The sequence below is a fragment of the Pleurodeles waltl genome, chromosome 6, assembly GCF_031143425.1.
Source record: "Pleurodeles waltl isolate 20211129_DDA chromosome 6, aPleWal1.hap1.20221129, whole genome shotgun sequence".
Classification (NCBI taxonomy): Eukaryota; Metazoa; Chordata; class Amphibia; order Caudata; family Salamandridae; genus Pleurodeles; species Pleurodeles waltl.
Window position 1 is genome coordinate 449,705,731 of NC_090445.1, and position 17,322 is coordinate 449,723,052.

Consider the following 17,322-nt stretch of genomic DNA (forward strand, 5'->3'; position numbering starts at 1 on the left):
GACCCCCTAAGTCCTTTCCCAACAGGGATACTGAACTCGAGTCACAGACTACAAACCTATGTAGTCCCTGGAAGTTGCCAATCTCAACCTGCACTGGATCTGTAATTGGGTTGGTCAGATACTGATTTGCTACTCCAACCACTCTTATGGTAAGCCCTGAAAGAGGCAATCTTGGAACTTCCGCACTTCTAACTGTGGAGCGTGTGGCTCCTGTGTCGACCAGGAATGAAACCTTGTAACCCATCACCTTTCCTTCTACATATGGGCCTCTTTGATCCACCTCTAAGGACGCTGCAAGCCTGCATTCCTCATTATCTGAACTATCATCTGACCAATCCTCATTCATGCCATTTTCACCTCGTAATGGGAACTGTTGTACAGTATTATTTTGATTCGTTACCTGGCCTGTGACCTGTTGAGGAAGCATCACCTGTTGCTGTCCCATCGGAGCCATTGGTAATTGCATTTGCTGTCTAGGCACCATAGGAATCTGCTGCTGTACTGGTTGCATTTGTACTGACTGAAAACGCGGCATTTGCATCTGTTGCATGGGCTGTACCCCTTGCATTTGTATCGGATTGTTCTGAAAAGTCGGGTTTTGATGTCTCATTTTCGGGCCCTGTGCATTTTGTAATGTACCGACATTAGCACTTTGCTGAACAGCACCATCCTGCACCATATTCGGGCACTCCCGTTTCCAGTGCCCCACGCCCCCGCACGTGTGACTTGGTGACACCTTTTTCACCCCTTGCACATCATTTTGAATTACAACTGTATTCAAGTCTGAACCGCGATTCACAAACCCTCGACCTCGACCCCTCGGTTGGGTCTGAAACACACCGTTCATTTGCGGTTGCTGCTGCATCATTTGTTGGATTCCATTTCCCTGTATTCCTGCCTGTGCAGCCATTATCTGCATCACCATCACTTTTTCTTTCAGCTTCTTTTGTTTCAGTTCAATCTCATCACTACAGTATTTCGCATACTGTAGCACCTCATCAATCGGCTTTGCTTACCAACAAATCAAATGATTCTTAATCATCTGGCTAACTTCTGGTCTCAGTCCTTCTACGAACCTAAATACAAGATGATTCATGTCCTTCGGTTCAATTGTCTCAGTACCATTATAGTGTTTAAATGCCTTTAACAGTCTTTCGTAGTAAGCATGTATTGATTCTTTAACCTCTTGAGAGGTTCGGTCGATTTTCTGCCAATCAGTCACTTTCGGCGACACCTTTTGTTTCAAAAACTCAATCACCTTATAGTAATACTTCATCACCTCTTCAGAGGGTGCCCCTGGTCACCTTATCTCTTGCCGGCTCCTTCGTCGGCCAATCTACCCCTCTCTTGCACTCGAGCCACAAATCAGGCGGAACAATGATCTCAAACAAGGTATTCAAGTCTTCCCAGAGACACTTCGCAAGTTTCACAAATCTATCTGTTTGCTGATACCACTCGATCGGTTTCTCTCTCAATCTGGGATACTCGTTAGTAAAAGATAGAATGTCTCCTCTGGTCCATGGCACATGAACTAGGACACCACCAGCTGTCTCTCTCATAGGTAATATCTTTACTGATTCCAAATCAGGTGAAGCTTTAGCCTGATCAGACCCTGGACTGTTACTCTTTCCCTTATCTCTTTTCTTTGCCCACCTGCCTTCCCATTTTTCCAGTGCACCCCAAATTTGCGCACTTTGCAACAATTCTCTCAAATGGGCTTTCATTCCTGCAGATCTCATGTGTTCAAAATCTTTTGAGTCAAAGTCTAATCTGTAACTTCTTTTCAGATGTTTAGTGTTTCCGATATCAATGTTGTATTTATCTGCCAGGTTCGCTAATCTCTGATGCACCTTGCCTACTTCTTTGGTAATTTTAGGGCATAGGTATCTCAGTTCTGCCTCCGTGTATGACTCTAATCTGTTTACTCCCATTGTACCTTCCACTAACTCAGCAGCTTCTGCCCTAGTCTTACAAAGTTCAGGTATTCATCTTTTCTTTCTTTTTCTGGTTCGACTGTAACCACTGCAGTCTTTTGTGAAGTATAAGTCTTTTCTAGCCATTCATTTAGCTTTTGGACTGTAAAACCCTGCAATGAAATGTTCCCTGCATGCATCATTGGGGAATGCGAGGTGTTCGTACTCATTGTCTGTGGAGTTCAAACTTCTAACCCTGCTTGACGCATTGCTTCGAGGGGTGCTCCCACTGGACTAAGGTCCATTAAGGGCCCCGGCTGTTCAACTCTTTGCTCTCCCGGAGCCATAATCTGGGGAGTTCCCATCGACCCTCCTCATACCACGTCTTGAGTCATCACTCCCTGATCACATACGCCAGTTTTACCCTGTGCATACAACGGCACCGGTGGACCAACAGTAATTGGTAACGATATGGCAGCAGGTGTCTGACCTGGTCCCAGACTCCGTGGAGCAGTAACTACATAGGTCTGTTCCAATGTACCTGGAACGGGTACTAATGGTGGACCAGCTACCGGGTTGTACACTGGTATCAGTTGTGGTTGTGGTTGGGATAGTAATTTCGGAGTTGACTCAATCTGTATTAGTTTTGGTTTCGTGTATATTGGGTCTGGCGGTACTATCAGATTTGTAGTAGTCTCAAGTACTGGAACATCTGGGTAGATCCTCTGTATCTGCGGTGGAGGTTGCAACTGTATTGGCATGTCTGGTGCAGTGGGTACACTGACACCATTCTGTATCAAAGCCGTATCACTAGTCTGTACCGTATCAACAACTCCCTTTTCCTGCGTCTGGTTCTCAGGATCCATGCTAGTACTTGGAGCACTATCGCTTACTGCATAAGGTGGCGGTCGATCAGGTAATAACATGTCCATAAATTCTTCATCGTCTGAATCATCTTCCTCCTCCCAAGATCTTTTATTCTCTTTAGATTTGTTTGAGTCTGTTTTACAGGAGGCTTTCTTTCCCTGTGTCTCTTCTCCCTGTGCTGTCGCTGGGAACAATTTTAATCCGTCTACAATTCCTCATCTCCACATTTTGTTCTCGTTATCCCACCTAGCCTCTGCATAAGATTTTTCTGCCCTTCTCAATCTCCTCTGAAACCTTTCTTGTCTATGTTTAAGAGCCATCAAGTCCCAAATCGCTAATGCCTCATACTGAGCTGGTCTCGGAGGTGGTTTCTGTGTACTTAACATCCACCTCAAGTTCTCCAGTACCTTTGGATTGAATGTCCCATGTTCTGGGAACGCTAGACATCCCTCTTTCTCTGTTAATTTGCGCCACTGTTTCATCTACAAACAAGGCGCGACACCTTTCTCTTCCATGACTATATAAGCTGGAGTACCCTCAGGTGGTGTAGGCTCCCCATCAGTTGCTACAATGTATACGTCTCCTTTCAGAGCGCTCTTGAATGCTTTAAAAAAATTCATGTTTGCGATGCTCTCTTTTTTTTTGTATTTAATCAGAAGTGACTTAGTTCCCAGGACACTCTTCACCCACCTCCCTCAGCCTATTGCCTCTCACGGACGGCAGCCAATCCGTGCGCGACCCCTCTCGACAACTGACCTATCTCAGCGCGGCACCACTGACGTCACACTCACATACACACTGCAGCTGACAAAGTCTTGCGGCTAGTCCGCTCCTCACTGAACCCATACAAACCCACACAAATTAATGCAATTACTGCGAGCACCTTAAAGGACAACACAAATCTGCCGATTTACTACAGGAAGGGTAAACCATTCGCTTCAGAACTTTACAGAGATTTCACTTGAACCCTCGGCCGCTACTCTCTCCTTATCAGTTCCCGCATACGCAAGTAGAATTCGACCCGCAAATTCTACTCTCGACTTGTCAATGGCTCCTCCTAGTGCACTTTAGAATTTGCCAAATCTCCATCGAAGGTTTCACACATACGTTTTAATTCAAACCTGACTTGTCAACCACGCCTGATTGACCTATTAAACCGCACAGATTACAACATAAACCCAAGTGTCTCCCACACTTGTCTACATACTCCGGAGTCTTAGACCTCAACAGGTCCGTACATAACAACCAACCGCGTGGATAATTTTGAGCATTAAGCGCCACACTCACATGAAGTACGCCGACTTCCCTACTCTCATACTGCGGAGTACGCCCACTCCTCCTAAAACAACCTTTACTTGGTCTAAATGCACACAAATTTCACAATCACCTGCAAAAAGGCATAAGCTAAGCAAGCGCAAAACCCTAAACCACATACATTATGGTGCCGAGAACATTCCCAACTCACTTAGGCAGGCTCCGAGATCCCGGGAAAGTCATGGTGAACTTAGAAACCCATCATACCTCCAATTTGCATTATCACAGAAAAACAAATTAACAATGATTCTCCGTCCTAGGGCCCCCAAGGGCCAAACCGTCGCTCTACTACTAGAACTGATAACGCGTCCTTCTATGTTAATTTTATACACATTAGGACTCGTTTTAGGCCAATGAATCTTTTGACCCAGTGGTGAGACACCGTAGGACGAGATAACTGATCAATATGTCAAGCAATATATCAATGATTTCACCAACATTTATCACCACAATACACTTTACTTTGGATAAAGACATTGATCAAACTGTCGACGCAACCATGACCTTTCAGCCATGAATAACCACACCCTTTGATAGAATTTTATGAATTTTATTCCCTATTGATTACAATCTACTAGCAGAAGTGTCAATCTCAGAACCAAGAAGCATAAGAGCATAGTCACAACATGGCAACTGTGATAAGATTTCATTAATGCGAGAATCACAAACATAAGAACATAACACGGTGTATACATAGATCAGAATACAAAGAATATTACGTAAGTCTCAGTTCAGCATAGCGCAACGTCAGTCTTTGTCTATTTGTGTCAGTCAGAGTGATCACCTATCCTAACCACTAATTAGCATCAGCATGTTGGGCTTCATGCAAAATAATTTAGAACACCAATTTAGAAAACCTCTAACTATGGCCTCTATTAAAAAAATACAGCAGTTGGTACCTAGAAAGGAAAAGCAAACAGACAAATTACAATTGCATTGTCATAATTACCCTCCAAGGATCAAGTCAGCACACAGGATCAGTCTTCGTCTTCAGGACATCAGTCGAATCGCCATCAGTCTAACTTCGTCTAGAGGACAAGGGACACTTCCCTCATAAGGAGGAGAAGCATAAAAGGGCAGTCTATGGGTGAGGATAGTTTATTAAGTTTCAAAGTCACCAAACAGAGTGACAAGGTTTCTGGATAAAATCGACAGCATTCCCTACCTAGTTCCCTTCGTCCCTTTGTGACATGAGTTTTTATCCCTTTTTCGTGATACCTTCCCCCAAAATTCTATTGGATATTCACTATACCCCACTATCTTTAACCTATCAAATTATGCATTAGGTAATCCAAATTGTCACCCCACGATAATTTATAACACTTTGATTGGTCTTCATAATTGACGTCTTCGTAGGTGGCACATCCGGGGGGTTTCATCATCATCTTGGCACGTTTCTCGGGTCATGAGTTCCTTTGTCCATGGTCAAATGTCCTTGAACATTCTTTTGTATACATTTGTTTCAAAATCTGTATAAAACTTATACTACGGCAGCTAGCATGAGGATGGGAATAGGATGGAATTAGATACATGAACGAAGGAAAAGAACAAATGCAGGGTCATGGCCCTTTACGAGTCAGCACACTGAAAAACAGAGAAAAATGCTTTAATATGAGAGCCAAGCAGCTGAATCCACAGCTCACGCTAACTTAAGGCCTAGGAGATTTTCTATACAATGCATTAATATAAATGTTAATATAAACCATAGCATGAACAGTTTTATTTATCATTGTTAGCTTCACGTATATAATTGTGACCACACGTTATAGTCAAATTTTCAAATGCATATTTAAGGATTATTCTAATTATTGTCGTTTTCTATGTAGCATTATTGATCATTGATATAAACATTTCACGTTTAGCATATGTAATATTTAAACTACGCTCTCGCAGTACGATAAGAAAGGATGGGTGTATTAGTAATGGTGTTTATTTTGGTAATACAGATTATTTTAAATGTGATTTAGTATAATACATTTCAAATCTGAAAGGCAGTACTAGCACAAGTAAAGATTGTTGTTTGATTTTTATAATTGATAAACAAAGCAAAGCATGTAGGCAGTGTGAGGGTGTGAATAATTACATACATCCGAACACAGACAGATGGGAGTGCTAACCTACAGAGTTTCTGTAGTACCTGCAAGTAAGCACAAGAATTTAACTGGTTAGGCTGTATGGGTGACATGTAAGCATGATGATGCTTTGCAAGATCTCATAGGCATCACAAGACTAAGCATTCAATTTGGATAGGGAAGATTGGTACATGAAGCAGTGAGGTTGAAAAGGGTGCAAGATGTATCCAAGGCAATACAAACAATACATTGATGTATACCAGCAGCAGTCCCAGGAAATGATAGACAAATTAGAAAAAACGGAGAACTGAATGCAATGCAAAAACTGTGTTGGACATTTAGGAGGATGCAGAAGGGGACAACACACATGGCTTTATTATCCAATTGTTTCAGAAAGCCTTTCCTGACTTACAAGAACTGGATATTAACTCTCAAGTTAACAAACCTAAGGGTAATCAAAGGAGCCCACAGCCAGGGCAATTCTTATTTACATAGATAGACATTTATTTTTCACTACTAACTCTGTATAGCTGCCCACCGAAGAATCATGGTCACACATTTTTCATATGCTCAGAATTCAGTCACCAGATAGTTGAACACTAGTGGCAATTATGGCAGGTCATACCAAGAAATGATTTGTAGCTCTCACACACATACATGTAACTCCAAAGCATGTACAAATGCCTTGTTTGAGCTATGGACCCAGTTGCCTTTCAAGACAATGTTTTATCAAAGATAATGTACTTACCTATGTCTAACTCAAATAACCTAGGTTTTGTCTTGCTTTTGCTTACTGTTAATGTCTAATAATCTCAAAAGCAAGGAGGATTTCTACCATTCTTTTCATTTTAGTTTTCGCCTCTCTTCTTTTTTCATGACACTAGCTGCCTTGGCTAACACTCACCCGCTGGTGTACTTATGAGTTCCGGGGTGAAGGACCATCTCTGCTAACATCTGGTGGGGTACATGTACATCACTTTGACCTTGCAGGTGGGGAGATCAAAGGGGGGTGGTAGGGACACATAGAAAAGAAAGCCAAGATGAATACTGTTAGTGCCAAAATTAATATTCATGCTGTCAGTGGCACAATTTAGAGAAGTGGATCTGTACATCACAAGCATAATAATGTGGAATGTTAATTTGTGTCAATCTCATCAAAACTGTTCACAGTAAAGTAGGAACATAGCTGTTTAGCATCTGAAGGTCTGTGCCTTTAGGAGATGCATGTGTTCACAATATTGAGAGACTGAGGGCCTGATTACAACCTTGGCCGAGGGGATTATTCCAGCCCAAATGTGACGGATATCCTACCGCCATATTACAAGTTCTGTTATATTCTATGGAACTTGTAACACAGTGCACGGGCTATCCATCACATTTGGGACGGAGTAATCTCTTCTGCCAAGGTTGGAATCAGCCCCTGAGTCAGTTGGATTTCAAAGTTCTTATTGTTGCACATCAAATATATCTCATGTCAGGGGTCACTTTATTTACTAAAGGTAATTCTTAGCAAGCTCATAGGATTAAATGTGATTTCAATGGAAGATGGCTTATCATTGTCTCTAAGGAATCAATGTTAGTAATAATATGTAGTGTTATTGCAGCTAATATAGTTAATTCAGCAATATTTCATCAACTCCTTTAACTAATCAAATAAGCCTAAAATATTTTTATCTGTATTGAGTTTAAATAGGCCCACACACAGCCTATCAAACACAGCATTCCAGGGCTGCCATTCAGCACATAATGAAATCCTTATGCTTCACATTTTATTCAGACCCACATAAACAGTGTTTCTAAATAGATGTTTCCCTGATATAATAGAGCTTAATTCCCCACATTGAAATTCAGACACACCCAGCAGTGGTATCTGACCACAACCAACGTCTGTTAAATATTGCAGGACATATTTTAATTTATCCCTAACTCCCCTCACCGACTCAAATTACCAGGTTTATAGGACCAGTTTGATAGAGGAATACATCATGAACAATGCGCACTCTGCCCCGTGCCGATGTAGTATGGGATTGATTGAAAGCTTTTATAAGAGCCTCAACTCTCATATTAACAATTTCTTTAGCTAAATACAATAGATTTGGCACAAACCATCTGGGGGATTTATTTGAAAAGATTAGAAATTGAGTATGCACTTTCCCTGTAACATATTGTGATCAACTCACTCTAGAGGCATATTCAATCAGGTGTCTATTATTGAATGATAACTAAAAACAATTATGGGGTAAGCAATGTGCCAAACTCAATAAAACCAGTTAAACACTTTGAGAATAGTTAAAATATGGGAAATATTCTATCCCTAAAATTATAAGAACATATTGTGAAGAATCACATTGCTGCTAGATCATCCAGGGTAATATTGTTAATGAGAAAGAATCAATAATCTCCACATTCTAAATGCATTACAGGCATTACAGGCAGAAGAACAATGGTCCATTTGTTTTTACAGAGGCATAACTATGTTACAGAATCCAATACCCACAGCATTACATCTAAACCGTGTCAAATAGACTAATACATAAGGGAGAAGGAGAGGTTGGGTGGTCCATCACATGTCCTCTCCAGGAGTGAAATGCCAAACTCAAAGTGTGACATTGTGAATCATTATGAAAACACATACATAAATGGACAGGAGCTAAGCAAAGCAATTATGGGCCTAGATACACCTCTGGTCCGAAATCTGTTCCATTTGAATTGTACACAACCTTTATTACTAATGTTTCTCCTCTCCCCCTATATCTCTTTTACTCTTATGATAGCAATAATCCTAAAATTCTTGCCCATGTTAAGAAATCCACATAGCTGTATCCCTTACAAAAGTTTTTAAAACATTAAATTACTGGTCATACATTCCAATTTCATTAATAATTCAGCATCACCTCAAAGATTTACACCAGAATTATGGCACACAGGATGTCTTTCTGTATTGAACAGTGGAAAAATGCCACATGGATTTGCACCCCCAAAGGGATCTCACAATGTATACTAATCTGGTTGCTAGTGTATTTGATATAGCATCAATTCATGACTTGCCCAGCCAGGTTGGTCCTGTTGGATGCTAAAAAAGGTATTCAACAGAGTGTCTTTACCATTTCTTTGGCAAGTCCTGAATAACATTGGCCTTAGTTATTTGAGAATCAATCACATAAACTCACTACATGAGGACCTGATGTTAAACGTGTCTGTATTGTTAGTGTCACAAATGTCACTATATTGACAAGTACTCACAAGGGCTGCCTGCCCCACTGCAGTTGTTTTCACTGTATTTAGAACTGTATATAAACACCATAATACCCCCACTGCCTTTAAAGGGAGCCTCCCCCAATATCACAACCGGTGATGATGACCTTGCAGTTTGGGGTTGTATCTCCTAAATTTATATGGGAAGCACAAATGTTGCATAATCAAAAGATATCCAATTTAGCTTTTACCCTCTCTAGGTACCAACAGTTACACATCTAGGGGTCAAAATATCCACCAACCTTACATACATTTTCCAGGTAAAATAGGCAGGCCTCCGGTTTCCATGACTACCATTTTGCAAAAATGGAATAGACTCCTTTTAGGCATACAATGAAGATGTAATATTTTCAAAAATGGTTTTGCTTCAAAATATCTATTTCTCTTCGGTGAACTGCTTCTTGTAGTTTCAATTTCAATCTTTCCCAGCTGCAATTCTCATTACATAAGGATGGGCGTTTGTTGCCTTTTCTAAATGTGTACTATCACTCTTGTTTCGTATCCAGGCCATCACAATTAGTAGGGCTTTACACCACTCCACTGCCTTTACGTGACTTGTATAATAAATATGCATGCATTTTGTTGTACCCGTACACTTTAGGAAAATCTGTTTTAAGACACCTGTTCCTAGATTTACCTGCTATACCACTCTTTGGGATAATCCACCCTGACCTAGCTTCTACCATGGCTCTTCTGTACAGAATGTTCACACACAAACTTTCAGGGGCATATTTATACTCCTTTTGCGCCGAATGTGCATCAAAAAGTTTGACGCACATTCGGCGCAAACCGTGCACCATATTTATACAATGACGCTCGAGTCAGCGAATGCCAAAAGTCCACCGTGTGCGTCATTTTCTGGATGCGGGAAACCGCCTTGCGTTAATGACATGCAAGGTAGACGTTCCCGTCCAAAAAATGACTTAAACACCCGTGCGCCATATTTATGCTACTGCGTAAAAATAACGCACGGCCGGGAAAATGATGCACAGCCCGGTTTGCATAAAAAAATAACGCCTGAGTTATGATAGGCGTTAAAATGGGGCAAACGCACCACTACTTAAGGAAAACACACAGAAGCAACAGCAGAGCTCCAAAAGGAAGACATGGAGGTGCTTTTCATCCAGCATGCACGCAGACGCAGAGCACAGGACCAACAGCAGCAGCTTCCACAACACCAGCAGGGGCCCCTAAGGCAACTCAGAAGGCAGGAGACGATATTCCGCACCAGGACAGCCCTTCTGGGACTCCGGCAACAAGACATCATCCAGAGGTACAGACTCAACTGGCAAGCCATTCAGCAGCTGCTGCGCAACATTGAGCCACAGTTGGCACCCAGCTTGCAGACACCCCACAACATTCCACCAGAAACCAAGCTGTTAGCTGTACTCCACATGTTAGTAAGTGGTGCCCTGGTTGCCGACAACTTACAGCCCTCATTCTCTGCCTTCCTACCCAAGGTATTGGATGCCATTGTCTCCCTCACACCCCACCACATCAGCTTCCCCAATACACAACAGAAGCAGCAGGAGACCAAACAGGGCTTCTATCAAATCAATGGCTTCCCACACATGCTTGGTGCCATTGACTGCACACATGTACGCATTGTGCCATCTGCTGCAACCGAACATCTATACCGCAACAGGAAGCACACACACTCCATCAATGTGCAGGCCATTGTCGATCACCGGGTATTGATCACCAACATCGTGGCAAAGTATCCTGGGAGTGTACATGATTCATTCATATTCCGTCACTGCACCATCAATCAACACTTCCAGGATGGACGATATGGCAATGGCCTGAACAGTAAGTACAGAAACCTACTTATATACACACTGCACAGCAACCCTCTAGGAAAAACAACACATACACTACTAAATTGACACGTGGCCAGGAAGACACTGAGGTTGTGATACTGCTAGGCATGTGTGATATCCTGACCCATTTGGATACACACCTATGGACACATGACAGATCCAAATAACAACAGATGCCATCCACAGACACAAGGGAACAATTTAAAACAACACAATGAAAATGACATGGCCTCAACTGGCAGTACAACCTGGAAGATTAATCTTTCAATATCACATCAATAACACTCAATCAAACACCCTTCCAAGCAATAAGTACTGTGTAAGGGATGTGTAATGTATTTTGCTGGAGGTCAAACACCATGACACACATAGCATGATGATGATGACTACAATGAAGGTGACATGGAATTATTGAGGCAGCACCAATATCTCACATCAATCCTGCTCTGACATTGCCCACTACCAATAAGCAAGTGGACTGTGCTGAGAACACATATTGATGTGACAACATTGAAAGTGCACATTCCTACACATACGGTTTGAGACAATTACACATATACACAACAGATGTTCAAGGATATGGACCTTCTGACACTGTAAATGACAACCTCACAGCCAAGTTAGCCAGCTGAACTAGAACATGTTCAGTAGTATATGTACACGTTTGAACCTGAGTCGACTTGGCAAGGGCAGAGAAATAGGTCAGCAGAGAACTTGTCATACATGGGATATTTGTGCATAGTCAATTGTCAACAAGTCAGTGATGACAACTTATAAGATGTGTTGTACATTGTCACCTTTCTAAATCTAAGGGCCTCACTGATGTTCAACTAATTTTATTGCATATGTTAAATTGGAATGGATGTCCATGCCATATAGATGCAACCGTGTTACCATCACTGTGGAATTAATTCTGTGCATGGAAGTATCATGTCACCCCCAGGTAAGACACATGGACACCTCTTTCACATGACATAATGCAAGGGAGTACACAATGTACTGCAACTCTACAAAAATACCGCTGACATCCGGTCAATCAGCCAAACACCAGTTTAGATCATGAAACAACCCAATCCTGATGGAATACCCTAGAAGCCTAGGATTCCACACAATAACACATACACCGATGAGTCACAGACAACACAAGAGAACAACTGCCATGCAAAGTGATAATCATGGTGCAAGCAACATCAACATTTTCTCACTCATTTTCTCTTTCAGCTGATCAGGGGTATGGGATCCAGCCATGGATCATGACCCCATTTGCAAACCCAAGCACAGAATCAGAGCGTGCCTATAATGAGGCACATCGGAGGACACGCACCATAGTCAAGAGGACTTTTGGCATCCTGAAGTCAAGATTCAGGTGCCTCGACATCACCGGAGGCAGCCTCCTATACTCACCAGAAATGGTCTGCAAGGTCATTTTGACCTGTGTCATCCTGCACAACATATGTGTAAGGAGGAACATTCCCCTACATGAACCCGACCCACAAATGCCTGAAGAGGAGGGCGCTGCCCATCAACATGAGGGGGACCATCCAAAACAGCTGCAGGATTGCGTCGGAAACAACACAAAATTTCTTTTAACTCTACTCACCATCACCACTGTCTTACCATATGTCAATAAACACCTATTCTAATCACTATATCATGGTCTGGGTAATCAGTTTTGCATCACATTATCCCTAAGAATCATAATCAGAGTGTAGCCTCATGGAGCATTGCAGAAATACAGATTAGGATACAGAAAAATCCACATCACATTTGATGGGTATGAATGTTCACCCAGCTTCACACACACTGTAAATGACATATATCCAGTCCATTTCACATTTGAAGGGCAATAGCAGAGAAGCACAGCTATTTCACACATACATGTTGGCAATATGGTTCGTTGCAGCATATGGCACACAACTAAGACACCATCATTCACTAAGGAAAAAAATGCCTCATGCATGAGGCAGTGGATGTGCTATAGCATTGATAACAAGAAGGTATCGCCAGACCCTTGACAGCAGTAAGTGTGACATCAGCTATCTTTCCAAGGACTATGTGTGACAAGAAATCCATTTAGGCAGCAAATGGATAGCACGAGTGCCCCAGGTATGACTAGCATTGCTCACAAGACATCCCCTGCACATGCCATCCCAGGTCATAAATCCTGTCACTGCCATGTTCCCTGTCTCACCCCACCCTCCTCTAGGGGGGCCTGGAAATGGTATATTTGTACCTCATCTACACACACCCAGTCTCACATTCTGACTCCAGTGTGCTTCCCTCTTTAGTATGGTATGCCATAGTCATTGTTCTTCTGTCTGCATGGACTTCTGGTCGAATAATGCACTGCCTTGAAGTCTGTAGGACCTGTAATCACCTGTCCATTGCTTCCCTTGTGAAAGGTACTGTTGGCCCTTTGAACTTGATTCTCACTTACAGGACTTGTGAGAGACTGAAGCTGCACACCCCTGTGTGCACCTTCATGCAGACCAGCCATTTGAACATGCACTGCCCTTGCAGCTGCCTGGAAGGCATAGAAACTGCCATTATATGTATAACACTGTTATGCATTGCCGAATAAATCACCTGGGTAACACATGCGTTGGGTTATTGTGTTACTTTCCAACACACAGGACAAATAGTTTTCATTTTCTACAGTGCTGTTCCAGCTTTGACCAGTCTCAGTCTGCTCACTGTGTATTTGCCTTATTCATTTGTGTTCCTGATTGACCCTGCATCCTGTTAGCCTGACTGGTTCCTGTCTTTGTGTCACCATAAAGGTTCCCTGTGGCTACATTTGTCTCATAGTTGCTTCCCATGCCCTCACTCTCCTCCTGGGGTATTGTGTCATGTAGGTCTACAATTAATACTCAAATACATTGTATAGCGTAATCAGTTTACTTATCGTATCATGTATGCATGAGTGACAAATAGTGACAGTGTACCATGGCTGTATGCATGGATTGGGTATGGTGCCTCCAGCACAACAAACAACTTTAGATAATGTGCATGAAATGTCAACACATGTTTGTACCCTGACAGTCCACACACTGATTCACATTGCCCCAACATATTGATGGGCTTGCATGGTGAATAGCTGTAAGATTAATCAGCACAGAGGCACTGATGTTCCCGGCTGCAGTGGGAATTTTAGAGGCCACCCTGTGTACAAATGTTGTGAGGAAACCTGCTGGTTTAAAATTCCTGATCCATTAACTTTGTCGGCACACCAAGGTTGCCCTGTTGTCAGTCTCATAAAACATCTGCAGTGCCATAGCTGGACTATCCCCATGTGTGTTCTCAATTCCTCTTCGGCTTTTCTTCAATTCAGCTGTGAATGATACTTTGTAAATGCAGGAAATGGCTCCATTGACTCATGAGTAGACCTGCACGTAACTGTGACAACATGGACCCCAATAATGACACAGGCTACACATGGCCCCACACACTTGAACTGGACCCCTTTGTGCAATTAACCACTGGAAATATGTGCACACGTGCTGCTTGGTCTGCTGGTCCTCCACTGCCACAAGAGAAACATAGGTCATTTATATGACTCAAACTCTGGCGTGACATTACATTTGTGGATTGGTTTTGAGACTCGTTGTCACAAACACCGTACCCACATAGCATTTTCAAATGCCTGACTGATGGGTAGTATACAAACAAGTGCCAAGGAAGTGGTATCCAACATTCCAGGACATGTGATGGCCCAGTCTTGGAACATTGCCATGATCAACCGTCTTCTAACTATCCTGTGCATGGTTTGTCATTGGCGATGCTTATGTCCCAAAAAAACCTGGGAAGTTCACACAGCATTTGTTGCTACGTGTATGACAAACACATTTCCTTTCGCATTTCCACACTGAATAGCATCTGATGGTTGGCCACATTGAGAACACATGCATACAAGCACATTTATGCAAACACGTCTTGTGATGTTCACACAGTGGGACAACCAAAATTGAATTAGCCAATTCACACACATTGACACACAGGCAATGAGTTACTCTATTGAGTTGCGTAGCCTTGCTATCCTCTATTGACCCAAACATGCCCAAACTGGGTAATACCAATTTGTATTCCACACGTTTGGCCATCTATTGCGTCAGTGAAGAGTGCAAATCCGGTACAACAACTAGAGGATCATGGTCTGCAGTACTATGATCTGTCACATGTGCCCATACACCGGAATGCACAATGTAGGTGCAAGCAGCCTATCTCTGTATAGTCACACCTGTCATGTACTATTAAAATTGAGAAATGACCCAAACCCATTAAAAGACAGAAATTTTGACGTATGCGTAAAAAAAGACGCACATGCGCCAAAAAATGCCGCATATGCATGGAAAAATGACGCTCACTGCCATGATACATCCATTGGCCCTGAGCGGTAATTCCCACACTGTACCCCATGAAATTGGTTAAATATGAAAAATAATTGAAAATATTGATGCTGGGTAATTTCTAAGCATGTGCGTAAAAAAAAATGACGCACAGACTGTAAGAGTCACAATATTTTGACGCATAAGAATAAAAACGCACCGCATTTGAGGCAGGAAGTGATGTAATAGGATATCCTGTTTACAGATTTGATACAGTGGGTGTACTTTCACTTTGCAGTCTGTGATTTTTCCTGACTGTATGGCTGTGTTTGGACTTGTCTCTCTGTGCATATTGTGAATTTGTCTCCTGTGTGGTCTTTAAATTGTCTTTTGGTGTTTCCTAAGTGTCTGTGATATCCTGTGTAAGTGTACTTTTGTCATTTCTGGTGTCTAATTTTGTCTTTGTACTGTTGGGAGTCTGTTGTGGGTAGTGTTTGTTTGGGGATAGTTGGGCTGTTTTACTGTTAATTAGTTTTCATTTATCTCTCCTACTTTCCCTTCATTATCCTCTGTACCCCTTTATTACATCTTTTTTTTCAAGCATGTTGGGTAGGCCACGTCTTGGTGGATGGGAGAGGAGGAGCAGAGGGCATTTATTTGGCTGGTGTGCCACTTCCTCCCATTAATGATTGAAGAGGTGGCCGTGATACAGGGGTATCACACAGAGGCAAGGAGGCTCCATTGGGCAAAGGTCCTGTACCATCTTAAAATAATCTACAACACACCGCGCAACGACCACAAGCTGAAACACCGTTGGGCTGACTTGGTTGCCAGGGAGCAAGACCTTCTGGACCACCTGGGGATTGTGATTGGTGGCCCTGTTGGTGAGTACAATTCAGAGTAATGTGCACATTTAAATACGCTGTAGTGACAGTAGCAGATTTGTTCATATGCTGCAGGCAGTGTTTTTGGATATGTGGAATGCAAGTTAAACATACAGTTGCCGTGAGTTATCCAACAATTCCTACACAGTACCGTCATTTTTTGATGCAACAGCTGCACTAACATACAAAACACAACAGGAGCCTGTAAATTAGTGCTGCCTTCACGTCAATAGATGATGCAAATGTGGCTCTAACATATGTTTTAGGCATGGTCTGTGAGTGTACCAGGAAAGACATGTTTTTCATCCAGATATTTTCAAGAAATAATGTGTCCCTCAATTATTTCTGATACATATCTGAACTGGATTCTGACACATACGTAACAAGTTATATCTGTCCTCAGGTGACATCTTAGGCTGATAGTTGGACTTGATTGTGTCGCAATTAAATTAGGGATGAATGCCAAAAGTAATGCACACGGGTTCATATCAAAATGTTTGGTGCAACTTACCATAGCTGTGGCACATAAAATGAAGCAGATGATACAAATGGAGGGGTAACAACTATCCATGGCTCTCTGTACATTGTACCTGTGTTTTACATTGGTCTTAGTCACAATAGCTGGCCCGAGCTAATACATTTGCCATCTGTGTCACTCTATTGCCATGTACTTCTCATATGTTATGGGATACGTGACGCTGGGGAATGCGTGATCAGAATGGATGAAGTGCATGATGTCATGCAGGGGACCACTGACCAATTCCATCATGAATATAAAGTTGACTAATACTTAGCTAGTTTAGTTTGGTACACCCATGCTGATCAAGTGCAGCATATGTTTAATAATTAACCTCCCAGTATGGAGGCTATCA